General features: G+C 50.0%; 1 protein-coding gene across 1 annotated transcript in view; it reads left to right on the top strand.

Annotated features, from left to right (window-relative positions):
- Window positions 1-15,338, top strand: part of LOC119436688 (60S ribosomal protein L28) — a 420,941-nt gene that overhangs the window by 378,264 nt on the left and 27,339 nt on the right. The window lies entirely within an intron of this gene.

The following is a 15,338-nucleotide window of genomic DNA, read 5'->3' as shown; positions in this document are numbered from 1 at the left end:
TGAAAATATACGCTATTTCAGAAATACTTTGCCGCAAAAAGTATTTCAATGCGTTCAGCAGAAGCGGAGTTATTGGCAATCAAACACGGCCTCCGCTGTGCTCCCGCTCCTTCTTCAATGTCTTGCACTGCGAAGGCTACGGTGGAGTGAGGCATGGCCACCGCGCTCCGTGTCACCGTGGCGCGCATGCAGTTCAAATGTCATTTTGGATGTTATAGTAGACACGACTTCCGTGCTCGGGAAAACACTTTTATGTAGCACGTATTGAGCAACATGCAGAAAACTGTATTGGCGAGTTTTTCGTGTTTCTCTACAATTTTCATGTTGCTGATACAATCTATAATTTTCATGTTGCTCTACAATTCATGTTGCCCCCCGAAATAAATTCTGGCTACGCCACTGGCACCGGAGATCTTTGAGTGTTGCAGCACACACAAACTATAGTGGACTTGGTTAGCGATCCTCCTCGCACAAGATTAAGCACAAACCTCACTTTGAGCGTTTTAACAATCGTTTATCAGCATATTATAACCACAACCACGTATTACGTTAAAGGGGCCCTGCAATACCTATTTGAGCAAATGCGGAGTGGGCGTGGCGTGAAAAAGCATCACCGCACGAATCCTTTCCGAATTCCTCCAGTATATATAGAAGCGAAGTTAATGCGACCGTAATACGTTGCTTTTACACGAGGGGTGGAGGCTGCGACTGACAGTGTGCCCATTTTAGCGATTTTGTCACTATATAGGTTGAACGACTTTCTTGCCAGGTTGGCAAGAAATCTTTCTATTAAGCGGCCGGCGACATTTTTTAACGACATAATCCAGAAAAATTGGGACATTTTAGCGACTTCGAAGTTAGGTGAGTTACTTCGAAAATCAGCTTCTATAGAACGCGCTTTATTATTCAAAAGAGCGGCTCTGTGACCATGATGAAACAACGGTGGCCTTCGAATTCATGTCCGTGGTCTTTACATTGTGCTTGTGCTTCACAGCGCGGTTGTCTTCACGGCCCGGGCTTCACATTGTGCTCACAAAGTGAATGTATACATATATAGTCCCCGTAATATCTTTGGTGGACGTGCGGGGTAAGCTCGCTACGTACAACACCGGGAACTGGATCTTCGCAGCGGACGGCGCGTTGCTGCCACCACAATGACCGACCAAGCGACCCAGTGTGATCAAGACCCGTCACCGGTCATTCTCTTGCACCCTCGTGATCCCGGGACATTCAACGGCACAAGCAGCGTGGACGTCGATGAATGGCTGGCAGTGTATGAGCGCGTCGCCGCACTAACAAGTGGGACCCGACGATAATGCTTGCGAATGTCATCTTCTATTTGCGGGGCACTGCGCGAATCTGGTTCGAGACGCATGAGGCAGATCTGACAAGTTGGGACGTCTGTAAGCAGAAATTACGCGATCTATTTGGGAGACCTATCGGACAACAACTAGCGGCCCGCAGGAACCCGCAATTCGTGCTCAGACGTCCACAGAGCCGTACATCTCGTATATTCAGGACGCGTTGTCTCTGTGCCACAAGGTCGACAAGGACATGCCTGAAGCGGACAAAGTGGGACACGTACTGAAAGGCATAGCCGATGACGCATTCCATCTGCTACTGTGTAAGAATTGCTCTACAGTGGAGTCGGTCATCGCTGAATGTCGTCGTTTTGAGCCGGCCAAAAGTCAACGTATCACTCACCGCTTCGACCGACTTCCCAATACGGCTGCCACGTCCTCATGCGAAGGTTTAGCCACGCTTCGGCAAGCGCAAGCTCCAGAAAACGTCACCAGGATCGTCCATCGAGAACTCTAGGTCATGGCATCCGTTACCCCTCATACCGCAGCGATGGCCTAGCGGTATGGGTCTTAAATTTACCCGCCTTTATGGGACTTGAACGCTTGGAAAGGGGTGTTTGACCTCAACCCGAAGGTGCCCCCACCTCAATAGGTGCTTGGGGCGCCACATGGGAAATGACCGCCATGGGAGTGGCCCAGACACCACTTGATTTCCGTGCTCACGTTGGTTTAGACGGGAATTCAGGGCGCAGGCTCCTTTCCCAAGCGTATCACCCCTGAAGGAAGCCGAACGCCAGGCCGGGGTACGCTTGTACCCTTTTGAACCAGTGGGTGCCCGGCGGCGGTGGGAATCGAGCCCACAGCCTCCCGCAGCCGAGGCGGGCGTTCTACCACTAGGCCACGGCTGCGGCGCCGCCTCCAGAAAGCAACAACTGGCTACAATTTCGCTAATTCAGGCAATGGTTCGCCAAGAGGTCGCGAATATGGGTCTTTTACCCGCCTTTGATAACGGTAATGCTGCTACCAACCCGGTCTCCCCTGTCGTCGATGCTGCAAGACCGAACATGACCTTCAGGCCACGTTATCGAAATCCAGCCGATTGGCGCACACCTGATGACCGGCCTATCTGCTCCACATGCTCTAGGATTGGACACATCGCCCGCCATTGCCGTAGCCGCTGGCCCATGTCCTATCGACCACACCCTTACAATCGCCTGGACCGTGCACCATATGCTCCGTCGTTCCGTCCTGAGGCCTCAAGTGCTGAACGTCCTCCTAGGGAAAACCGGATCAGCCGCTCACCATCGCCCCAGCGCCGTCATTCCTGCTCGCCCCAACCACGCCGCTCTCGGTCTCCCTTTGACCGCCTCTCGGAAAACTATAGCCAGTGCAGCCCCCGGAGGTGACGCTGCATTTACGACCCGGCCTGAAAAAACTCCTCTGATTGTCCCTCATACCCGATGCAACCTTCTTCAAGTTCTGGTTGATGGTGTGGCAGTTACAGCTCTTGTTGATACCGGCGCACAAATTTCTGTAATGAGCTCGAGCCTCCGGCGCCGCCTCCAGAAAGTCCTGACGCCCGCGGCTTCACCTAACATCCGAGTAGCTGACGGGAGTATACCTGCCGTGCTTGGAATGTGCACTGCACGCATCACCATTTCTGCTCGCCTTGGCCGTTGGGCACTCCGCTTGCAAGACTACTCATTTTCTGTGTTCTACAAATCTGGACGGCTTCACCAAGACGCCGACTGCTTGTCGCGATACCCGGTCGATCCCTCTGATACACTGGAAGAGATGAACCTGACACCTTCGTTCTGGCCATTACAGACTTCGTCCACATAGCTGACGAACAGCGCAGCGACTCGTCTTTGCGGCCTATTATAGACGGTCTCAACTCACCACACCCTGACCCTTCCCTACAGGTGTTTGTGTTCCACAACGACACCTTAAACCTCTACAACGCCCGGCCTGACGGCGCTGAATTCTTGCTTGTTGTTCCCGCGCAGCTTCGCTCTACTGTTTTGCGCCAACTTCACGATGCACCGACCGCCGGACACCTAGGCGTGTCACGCACGTATGATCGCATCCGTAGGCGCTTCTTTTGGCCTGGTCTCTACCGTTATGTGCGACAGTATGTTGCGGCTTGTGACCTCTGCTTGAGACGCAAGACTTCTGCCCTACTGCCTGCTGGCAGCCTTCAGCCCCTCGATATCCCCGATGAACCATTTTTCCGGGTGGGACTCGATCTTCTAGGGCCTTTCCCCATGTCAACTACTGGCAATAGATGGGTTGCAGTCGCTACTGACTACGCAACGCGGTACACTGTTACACGAGCACTTCCCACCAGCTGTGCTACTGATGTAGCCGATTTCATTCATCACGACGTCATCCTGCGCCACGGTGCTCCTCGTCAGTTAACCGCGGCCGCTGCTTCCTGTCTAAAGTAGTCTACGACATTCTTTGTTCTTGCTCGACCAATAACAAGTTCACCACTGCGTACCATCCACAGACAAACGGCCTTACTGAACGCCTCAACCGTACTCTCACAGATATGCTTGCTATGTACGTGTCTGAGGACCACCGACACAGGGACATTAACTTGCCTTTTGTGACCTTCGCCTACAACTCTTCTCGTCATGACACAGCTGGCTACTCACCTTTTTATCTACTGTTTGGCTACGACCCACCATTGCCTATGGACACCATACTTCATCCTCTGCCTATGCTCGTGTTGCTCTTGCCCGTGCTGACATCGCCCGCCACGTTGCCGGCGATCGCTTGTCGGCTTCACAGGTCAATCAAGAATGTATCTATGACCGCCGACACCAGGAGGTGAACTTCCCTCCGGGATCGCTCGTCTTGCTGTGGTTCCCGTCACGTCGTGTTGACCTATGCGAAAAACTCCTCTCCCGTTATGCTGGCCCTTACCGCGTCGTACGCAAAGTCACTAATGTGACCTATGAAATCGCTCCGCCAAATCCTAAGCATAGCCTCCTATATAATCTATATAGGAGGCTATGTCCTAAGTCAGCCTCTGCAACAATCGCGAGTGACATAGTCCATGTCTCGCGCCTTAAACCGTACCACTGTCGGCCCGGGCCCTAATTGCACCGGGACGGTGCTTCTGCCGCCAGCGGGTAATGTCACGAGCGGCGATCCTGTGGTCGGTGCTTGGATGATGACGACGACGTGGCTTTCTGGTGTGCACGCGCTCTCCTCACCCATTGCTGTAGCGTTTTGCGTCTTACCTTGTAAATATATCCACTGTATGTATAATCTCCCCGTAACAATATTATGTCGTCGCCTCAAAAAAGTTCTTACGCCTGCCGTCACTCGAGCCGTACGCGTCGCCAATGGCGCCACTGTTTGCCGTCTGTGGTATGTGCACTGCTCGTACGGTGGCTAGATGCCACCGTACTGCTCGCGTAGGAATTTCTGGCCGCCAAGTTCCCGTCCTGTTCTCCGTGCTGACCAGTTGCCCTCATGACCTAGTTTTCGGGCTCGACTTTCTGACGACGCATTCTGCCCTCATCGACTGTTCCACCGGTACGCTGTGCCTCGAGCTTCCTCTTCTTTCCGACGTTCGCCCCGCACAACCGAACACCCTATGCACTACAGCGTTTGTTCGGTTACCTCCAAAAGCCCTAACCTTCGTCGAATTGGCCTCAACGGCAACCGTGCCTGATGGCGACTGTGTCGATCGTCGCCCCTATTCGTGATGTCCTCCTGGCGCGCGACATCTCTGTACCACACTCCGTCGTTACCCTTGCCGCTAATCGGATGTCTCTCCCCGTTGTCAATTTTGGCTTGACGAAGCAAGTGTTACCTGAAGGCATAGCGGTGGCCACGCTCCGGTCAGTGACAGACGACCACGTCACTGCTTTTGCAGCCGACGCGTCTCCAGATCCTCCTGATTACCCGCAGGATGCCTTGAACCTCGACGGCCCATTACGTCCCATGGTCGCTCCGAACCTTGCCCCTGGCCAAGCAGCCGCCCTATATCGCCTTTTGCTTTCTTACCGCGACATATTTGACACTGACAATCGCCCACTTGGTCAGACGTCCCTTGTTAAGCATCGGATAAACACTGGTGATGCTGTTCCCATTCATCGCCGACCGTATCGCGTGTCCACGGCAGAGCGGCAAGTTATTCAGCAGGAAGTCAACAAGATGCTCGCCAAAGGCATTGTTGAGCCCCCGTCGAGCCCTTGGGCGTCGCCGGTCGTGCTCGTCAAAAAGAAAGATGGCACGTGGCGTTTCTGCGTTGATTACCGCCACCTAAACCGAATCACTAAAAAGGACGTTTACCCGTTACCACGAATTGACGACGCTCTTGATTGTCTTCACGGTGCCAAGTACTTTTCGTCCATTGACCTTCGATCTGGTTATTGGCAGATTTCCGTCGATGAGCGAGACCACGAAAAGACCGCTTTCGTCACTCCAGATGGCCTCTACCAATTTAAGGTTATGCCGTTTGGTTTATGCAATGCCCCAGCCACGTTCGAACGGATGATGGACTCTCTGCTTCAAGGTTTCAAATGGTCAACTTGCCTTTGTTACCTCGACGACGTCCTTGTGTTTTCTCTTACGTTTGAGACGCACCTTGAGCGCGTCGCAGCTATCCTTGACGTCTTCCGCAAGTCTGGGCTCCAATTAAACTCATCGAAGTGCCACTTCGGGCGCCGACAGATTACAGTGCTCGGCCATCTCGTCGATGCTTCCGGAGTACAACCCGACCCGGAGAAGGTTCGAGCAGTAACAGCTTTTCCTGTACCTCAGTCTGTCAAAGACGTCTGGAGTTTTGTGGGGCTCTGATCTTATTTCAGACGGTTTGTGAAAGATTTCGCAGCAATCGCTCGACCACTCACTGCACTTCTGAAGAAAGACGTGCCTTTTACGTGGGGTTCCCCTCAGGCTGCCGCATTTTCACGCCTTATCACGTTTCTGACCAATATCCACCGATCTTGGCCCACTTTGACCCGTCCGCACCTACAGAGGTCCGAACCGATGCCAGTGGTTATGGGATCGGCGCAGTCTTAGCGCAACGGCAACACGGACACGACCGCGTTATAGCCTACGCTAGCCGGCTCCTGACAACTGCAGAGCGCAACTATTCGATTACCGAGCGCGAATATCTTGCTCTCGTCTGGGCTGTTTCAACGTTCCGCCCATATTTATATGGCAAGCCCTTCTCAGTAATCACAGACCATCATGCGCTGTGTTGGCTTTCGTCGCTCAAGGATCCTACTGGCAGGCTCGGTCGTTGGGCTCTCCGACTACAAGAATATCCCTACACAGTGACGTACAAGTCGGGACGCCAACACCAGGACGCAGATTGTCTCTCTCGCTACCCAGTCCAAGACCCGACCTCTACGTCTGAACCTGACAGCGACGCCTGCGTTCTCTCTGTTTTTCCACTGGTCCATGTCGCCGACGAGCAGCGCCGTGACCCGTCCTTGCGTATCATCATTGACCGCCTGGAATCGTCACTTGCCGACCGCTCCCTTCGCTTATTCACACTTCAAGATGGCGTACTCTACCGCCACAACGTTCACCCCGACGGCCCAGCATTACTAGCTCCTTGTGATCCCTAAACACCTTCGCTCGGCTGTTCTCCACGAACTTCACGACCTCCCCACTGCCGCTCACCTCGGTGTGTCACGTACCTACGACCGGCTCCGCCGACGCTTCTTTTGGCCAGGGCTTGCTCGCTCCGTTCGAAGATACGTAGCTGCGTGTGAGAAATGCCAGCGACGCAAGACACCGTCGACGCTCCCTGCTGGGTATCTTCAACCCATTGACATTCCCGCGGAACCATTCTTTCGGGTTGGTTTAGATTTACTTGGTCCTTTTCCTCTTTCTACCTCTGGGAACAGGTGGATCGCTGTGGCCACAGATTACGCCACGCGCTACGCCATCACCCGAGCGCTTCCTACAAGCTGCGCCACAGGTGTTGCCGATTTTCTTCTACGTGACGTGATTTTATTACATGGAGCTCCGCGACAACTTCTCACAGACCGTGGCCGGACATTCCTGTCAAAAGTTATCGCGGACATCCTGCAGTCCTGTGCCACGAGGCACAAGCTATCCACGTCATACCATCCGCAAACGAATGGCCTCACGGAGCGTCTTAATCGCACTCGCACAGACATGCTCGCGAAGTATGTGTCTTCCGACCACACTAACTGGGACCTCGCTCTACCGTTTGTCACCTTTGCGTATAATACCTCGCGCCACGACACAGCCGGTTATTCGCCATTTTTCCTTCTGTTCGGCCGAGAACCAGCACTGCCCCTCGACACAACCCTCCCTGTTCACGCAGCGCCCACCAGTGAATACGCACTTGATGCCGTCGCCCGCGCTGCCCACGCAAGGGAAATTGCCCGTGACCGCCTTCTGCGCTCCCAAGAGAGTCAAAGGCGTTTGTACGACCAGCGACACCGAGACGAGCACTTCCCGCCTGGTTCTTTGGTGCTTCTATGGTCTCCGTCGCGTCAGGTCGGCCTGTCGGAAAAACTGCTGTCTCGTTACACGGGCCCCTACCGAGTGCTTCGTGCCGTGACTCCCGTCACCTAGGAGATCGCCCCTGACGCTCCAACTGCTTCCCAGTCCAGTGATATCGTGCACGTTACACGACTGAAGCAGTATCACCTTCCCAGTGATAACATTTAGATGCTCCGGGACGTCGCTTCTGCCGCCGGGGGATTATGCTACACGCGTGTGGTATTTGGTTGTTTGAACGATGCGCGCGGGCGCCATCACTCGAGAAAAGAAGAGGAAGAAGGAGCTGGGCTCGCACTGTGAGTCTAACCGGTCAGCGCTGCAACCGCTGTTGTAAATACAACCTGTAAATAGTTGGTTGTCTTACTGACTGGTCCTTCGCGTAACAATATTACTGTCGCAGCAGCGCGCGGAGGTTAGACAAAGAGGTGGTGTGGAGGACGCGCTTGAACTGGGCGGTTCATCGCGTACCGGACTGATATTCGCCTGCGGCTGCTTCCTTCATGTGCTTTCATCTATCATCACCTGTAAATAAACCCACACCTTCGTAACTATATATATATATATATATATATATATATATATATATATATATATATACTTCTGTAGACAACCCATTTTAATAAGTTCGAAAGCGGCGGGTTCTGCTGTGTCACTCAAGCGTATCAGTAAATTAATTTGCCAAACATTATTGCAATAAATTTTACGGCGAGATTTAGAACGCAACAGATCGGCTGTAAACATGCGTAGATATCGTAGCGGCATGGACTTGTTCATGCGAATGTGAGCGCACAGCTTCTGTTTCTCACGATTTTCGGACATATATAAATACTGCATGGAGCATTCAGGTACTCAAGAGGTGAATGCGGAGTATTTGACTTGTTGAAAGGTCACGTAATTGTAATCGCCTTGTCAACAGTTTGCGCCCAAGCACGTGTCGCAGAATTTAGTTCTCCTTTTACAAGCGCCGAGAATTAAAGGAAAAAAATGCAGAGATAATGTGGACCAATTAACTGAATGCATTTTCGTCTAGGAAAATCAGGTTACGTGTTCTTTTCCATTGGGATGTACTTGTAACACTACAATATGAAGGTAAACGCAGAATTTCAGTTCTCGTCATTCGTTATGTAAATACTGGGTATTTGACGAAGTGTGTGTGTGTGTGCGTGTGTGCGTGCGTGTGTGTGCGTGTGTGCGTGCGCGCGTGTGTGTGTGTGTGTGTGTGTGTGTGTGTGTGTGTGTGTGTGTGTGGTGTGTGTGTGTGTGTGTGTGTGTGTGTGTGTGTGTGTGTGTGTGTGTGTGTGTGTGTGTGTGTGTGTGTGTGTGTGTGTGTGTGTGTGTGTTGTGTGTGTGTGTGTGTGTGTGGTGTGTGTGTGTGGTGTGTGTGTGTGTCAGGCGCGTAGCCAGGGGGGGGGCTGATGGGGCTTCAGCCCCCCCCGAAATTTTTTCGTGCTGGCATACACCGCCGACCAAAACTACCAGCGACGCCGGCAATCATTCTGGATTTTGTCTACAATGTCTTTTTCACGCTTGAAAAGACATTTCGGCACGAACATTGTGAACTCGGGCTAGATTTCGTGACAATGCCCTTGCACCTGGAGTCACGAAACGCAAGGAGCCCCATCCAAGCACAAACTTTCAACGGCTTTTCGATAGCGAGCGGGCGCGTTGCGGCCTCTCGCAGCGGCCGCGGAATATACGGAGCGCATGGATTTCAATTACGAAACTTTATGGGTGTAAAGTTCTCATAAACTTTTGACGCGAAAGGTGCGCTGACATTTCTAAAGGCATGCTTTAAAAGATTTTCAATTCTAGAACATTATGGGGTTAATGTTCTTATAAACTTGGGCCAAAATGCGCGCACTGGAGCCCTCCTGTCCAAGCCGTTCCAGAAATAGAAGCACGCGCTCGCAATCTTCCACACACACACGAAAATACTAAATATCACCAGGACTGTCAGCTAGCAGCTGATACTTTTCTCCAAACATTTTCAGGAACCGTGCCCAATGTGATTGATCAGCTGGACCAGGGCAGGCAAAGTAAAATATGAGAAAACAGAAGAAAGTAAACGGCCTATTATTGAGATTTTTTTTTTTTTTTTGCGGGCGACAAGGTTTGGCTCTCCGTGGCCACAGGGACAGGGGCCCTACGGATTTAAGCACTGCCCCTGCTGAAAATACAGGCATTTTCAGAGTGCTTCTTTGCATGCGAGCTGATTGTGGAGATACATATCTGAAGAACCATTTGGAAGGTTGCCCCAGTAATGCCTCGTATTTAAGCCCAGACGGACAAAACCAAATAATAGAAATTTGTGGTGACATTATCAAAGAAAGCCTAGATTCAAAAGCAGGCTGCTTCTCCATACTTCCTGACGAAACGACGGACATCGCTGGAATCGAACAGCCTACTGTTTCTGCAAGGTACCTGAACAAGTATGCCAACGACATCAAGGGAGTGTTTTAGATTTTAGCACCGGAATAGATGCCCATCTCTCATTGCGACAGCAGGTTCTGTGTAAATGTGTAAATACTACTGCAGCTTCTAGTCACCCTTCCAGTGACCACTGCCAGCGCAGAGAGAATATTATTTTAGCAAGAGTTTACTAAAAACTACTTGCGCTCTACAATGTCTGCGGAACGCATGGTTAGGCTGGCGCTTCTATACACCCACAGCGACGTCGGCATCAGCATGTCCGAAGTCGTTGACCGCTTCACTCAACTTTCCCGCCGACAGAAGTTTGTCCGTTAGATAGCGAAGCAGCAAAGATCAATGCAAGTAAAGAGCACTGTTCCTTCAGGTTCATAAGTTCTTAATTATGAAAACGTATGACCGCTCATTAGCTTTTAAAACCGCAGAAATTCTAGCAGTTGGCCGTTTATTCTAGCAGTTGGCATCATGATCACAATTATCACGCGAATAAAAAATTACGAGAATACCAATAACCAATTTTGACCGACCTTGCTCAATGAAAGCCTGGCCCACGCGGCGTTCGCCAAAAACACACAGGGATATTGGGTAGTTCAACTTACCGCATCATCTGTGGCCTTCGTTTGTCCTTTTCTTTCATTTTCAGCTACCTGCTTTTATATCTTTTTTGAAACGAAGGAATACCCTCCTTTAATTTTGGGTGCAGAATAATTGTTGAAGTTGTGCAGGCAGTTAAATTACACATTTTCGTACTGATTTATGCATTATTCCTCTATTATTCTACCCACATGGCGATGTCGCGACCGCTGCATGGCCCAAGTACATAACACGATTTCTGGGATCATAGTTATGTTCTTGCCTAGATCATCTGTATTTCTGTGCGCAAAGTTACTATCTGTGACTGAGCAACATGTTTATTTGTCTTATTTGACGCATTATATACACTGACGTTGGCTTAAATACGTAGATTTATTGGAGACTGATACGTATTTTTAAATATCCTATTGCGAGGTTTTGTGTATACAAGCAGTGAACTTTGTTTCCAGCGACTCTTTTTTTGCCCTTTAGCGAGTTGTATCTTCGCATTTGTATATTCCATTCTATCTTCGCATTTGTAATATATATTTTGCAGAACCCCACTTTTTATTTGTATTCACTGCTGCGAGTATTATCTCGGTGTAATTACAATACACGACGACTTACAGCTGCTCCTGCGCAATCGATTGCAACGAGGGATAGCGTCATTAAGGTTTCTTCCTGGCCGTTGCATATGTAGAAAAATGTAAACAAGGTTATTGAATGACAAAGATTCATCAAAATATTTGTCCTCAACTTATTCATTTCATGGCCTTTGCGTTTTTCATATAAGCTGCATGCACTGCTTTGCTGGTTTCGAACTGATAGTGACCCTTTTCGCGGCGATCCCATGGGCGCTGCCATATTTGATCACGTGGTGACGCGTCCATTGCTTGCCTCAACTGCCTCCGTTGCCTCCTTGTTTACAATGGAAGTGTATGACGCCGGCGCGGCTTAGAAAACCTCTGTTTTCGGAGATATCGTAGACGGTGACTAGGTGGACGACACGAAGCTTTGATCACAGCTTCAGAGAACATGCAAAAGCGCTTTCGGAGCTGATTAAGCTATGTCCAAACGGCGCAAGCAGTGTATAAGGTGCATCTTCTAAAAGCGGGGCTAAATATGCATTCCAAGCTTTCCGATTATGAATTCAGTCAGCATTAGTGTGTTTTGCTCTTTGTTCTTTATTCGGCAAATATTTTGAAGCAGTGGCTTGTCAGTTTCTGACTCAGTGAAGTTCCTCGGTGCGGCCACTATCTGATTATTTTCTGCCAAATCACTCGCGGGTGTGCTCAGTTCCGAATCCGATAGATTTGTTCTTGCTGCGCACAAGGCTTGAAACGTAGCTGTTTTGTACATTGTAATACCTTGTAGCAAATATATATTACAGCTAGTAACTTGCTTACTCTTGTGGACCGTCACGAAACATTCAGCTTAGACCATTGGTGCGCCATAGGTGTAGTCCGTTATTTATTGTGTGTATACAGTGCGCATATATTCAACTGTGCGTCCATTCGCTTATTCTTGATACGTCGGTGATAGAGTGGGCGTAAGTTTTCCTTCCATTCGGGACAGATGTGTATAGATAACGTGCGCGAAACTTACTATGACAGGAAGCGGCGCTAGTCCCTTTGTCATTGTTTAACGATTGGTACTCACTCTTGCCGACGTTCTGGAGATGAATCCCTTTCTTTGAAGGTTAGCGATACAAGGTTGGCGGATGAGCAAATTTCTGTATCCTCGAGGAAAGCCGTACATCACGAAGTGCCGGTAACACGTTCGGACAGTTGCAGCAGCGGTCTGCGAACTTCGCCACACAGATTCATTCGATTTCTTAACATGCCAGTCACTATTTTTGCAGCCAACTACTGCACGCGTCTTCAATCCACATTATTCAATCTAGCATTATTGGAGCACAGTGTGTTAGCGAAAACTCAGTTGCATTTCCGACAGCTGATAGCACAGAAGCAAGGTATAGAAGCGGTAATAGTTTCGTATGCGTGCGCGGTCGCTGAGGAGAGGTATGGCGCGCCGCCGTGAGCGCCATCTCGTTTCTCTAAAACAAACTGCTCCTCGAAAAGGGTCAATAGTTCTAAAGTTCATGTTATGTTTTCTTTACTTATTAATTAGAAAAAAAAATGCGGAAGCATTGATATCAGTTATTTCTGCCACAATTTTTGGGGCATACGAATATACTCTTTTATGAAAACATACATATTTTAACGGACAGTGCATAGCGTTCAATAATTCGTTTGCAGCATCTATTATACAATGGAATTGGCAATGCAGTTATTATTCATGCATTAGATCCCTCGACAAATTCTATAAGGAGGAGGCCGTGCTGCAAGCTGAGCCCCCCCCGAACAAAATTTCTGGCTACGCCACTGTGTGTGTGTGTGTGTGTGTGTGTGTGTGACGAACCACACATGGACGGTACCGGCCGTGCATGGAAGCAGAGGAAGATGACGAATAAAGGCAGTGTTCGGGCGACCATGTTGTTCTACGTCCGCAACCTCCTGCTCGCGTCACACTAGCCGACAGGATAACGACCTTGCAGCCACCGCATCGCGCTCACATCATCATGCAAGTATTAAACACCACACCGTGAACCCGAAGCGCAGCGATCTACCACCGACACCGACCAGCATCATGACCACACCATCGGAAGCCTTGGACGTCCCCAAGTACGCTGGATCAGTGGACGGTGGGCCCGTGGAAGATTGGCTCCACCTTTTCGAGCTCCACGCAACCACTGCATCATGGTCGGAACGGGAGATGGTGGCAAACTTCAACGATTACGTCACCGGTGAGGCATTCCACTTCCACCTCATGCACATCTTTGAAAACAACAAATCATGGGAGAAAATCAAAGAAGATATGATCAGTCGATTTAAAGTATACGCTGCAGACCCCCTAATTATCCAACAGCTGGAGAAATCGCAACTGTGTCGCCGTAGTCACCCGCATACTCCTCGTAGCAATCATCATCAGTGCAAACCAAAGCCACGCATGACTAGATCATCGACAAGTTTCTCATGTAATGATGAAACCGAGAAGACGACGCAGAAACGCACGCCTAGCATGATGATGACTACCACAGAGCCATCGTCACCATCTACACTCTCGACATGTCGCAGGAATCATGTCTCTGAAGCATCTGATGTATTCCATCGCTCGTCTCGAATGCGCGGGCCACTACGCACTTTCAAGGGACACAACTCTTCTATGAATATTAGGCCGCAGTGCATGCTCTACACAATTGAGCACGACGTCACGACATCGCAGCCAGACGACCTTTCTTTGCGAGAACATGGCCAAGCCACGTCAACTGCGACATCCCCAGCGATCAATCGACAGGAATTCGAAACCGCATGAACACAAACTTCTGTATGAGCAACACCAATCGAGAAAATACAGCAACAATCAGTTCTTCATCTGAAACTAAGCCAACATGCTTACTGTCAAGATAACATCGGAATGCCATAGCCAGCACCAACGCGCGTACTCTTCAAGGCGAAGACAATCTGGAGCCACCTACATCTGAAGATCCAGCTGCTTTGCTATTTTCACGCTTTTTTTCCGCGTACTAACCCTCAACAATCGATTGCCACTGCAGAAGCGTCGCAAACCCTTAGCGTCACACACTGCGACATGACAATAGCACCCATTCATCATGTCGTCGCAGCAGCCCCAGAAGAGCCTTCTGTGAAGCCTGGCACAATGCTTTTGCCACCAGACAAGTCTCCCCCAAGCGAGCAATGCACCAGCTACCCACAGATTACCACGTCGATTTGCAAAACAAATGAAAGGCTAATTCTGATGGAAAAAAGTTGCAGTGGCTTAGCTCGGCTATGCCAGGATATACATAGCGTTAGCAAAGGTTCAGCTGATTATTCTTAGCTTTCCTGGTTGTCTAGATTGTCAAGGATTAGCTTGATTGTCATGCTTACTGCTGCTCCAATGACACACACGCGGTATACGTATTATGTGGCACATGTATATTTATTTTTGCTAAACGTCACGTTGCTTCTCTATTGCCACAAAGACGGCTCGGTGATCAGTGAAGTAACACGCTGCCGTCTCTATGGCCCCAACACAGTATTTGGAGTTGTCTGTCTGTCTCTGATAGACAAGATCAATGATGCTTCCCCATTGGGTCGTCTGTGCAGTTGGAAGACTGGCTAAGTCGAGGTTAAACTTGTCCTTCAAAGGAACACAAAGAGAGTCTGGAGCACGATTGAAGTCACCAGCCACCACACACAGTTCACTTGCCGCCCGACTAGGTATACACGTAGCCACTACGTCTATAGTGTCTTTAACGGAATTGTTCGGTGGCACATACACGGCTTCGATTATCACACCACTTTCGTCAAGCTGAACGGCACAGGCTTCACCCTTAGGCACCGCTACGTTTGGCAGTTCACTGGCAGCAATCCCATTCCTGACATAGATGCAGACTCCCGAGCTTCTGGTAGCGTCAACACGACTGGCATAAGCATTTGCGCTCTCCTTCTCCATGGCTATACCACACTG

This window comes from Dermacentor silvarum, chromosome 1 (genome assembly GCF_013339745.2).
Source record: "Dermacentor silvarum isolate Dsil-2018 chromosome 1, BIME_Dsil_1.4, whole genome shotgun sequence".
Classification (NCBI taxonomy): Eukaryota; Metazoa; Arthropoda; class Arachnida; order Ixodida; family Ixodidae; genus Dermacentor; species Dermacentor silvarum.
The sequence above is the reverse complement of the archived record's forward strand: the minus strand, read 5'-3'. Positions and strand labels throughout refer to the sequence as shown.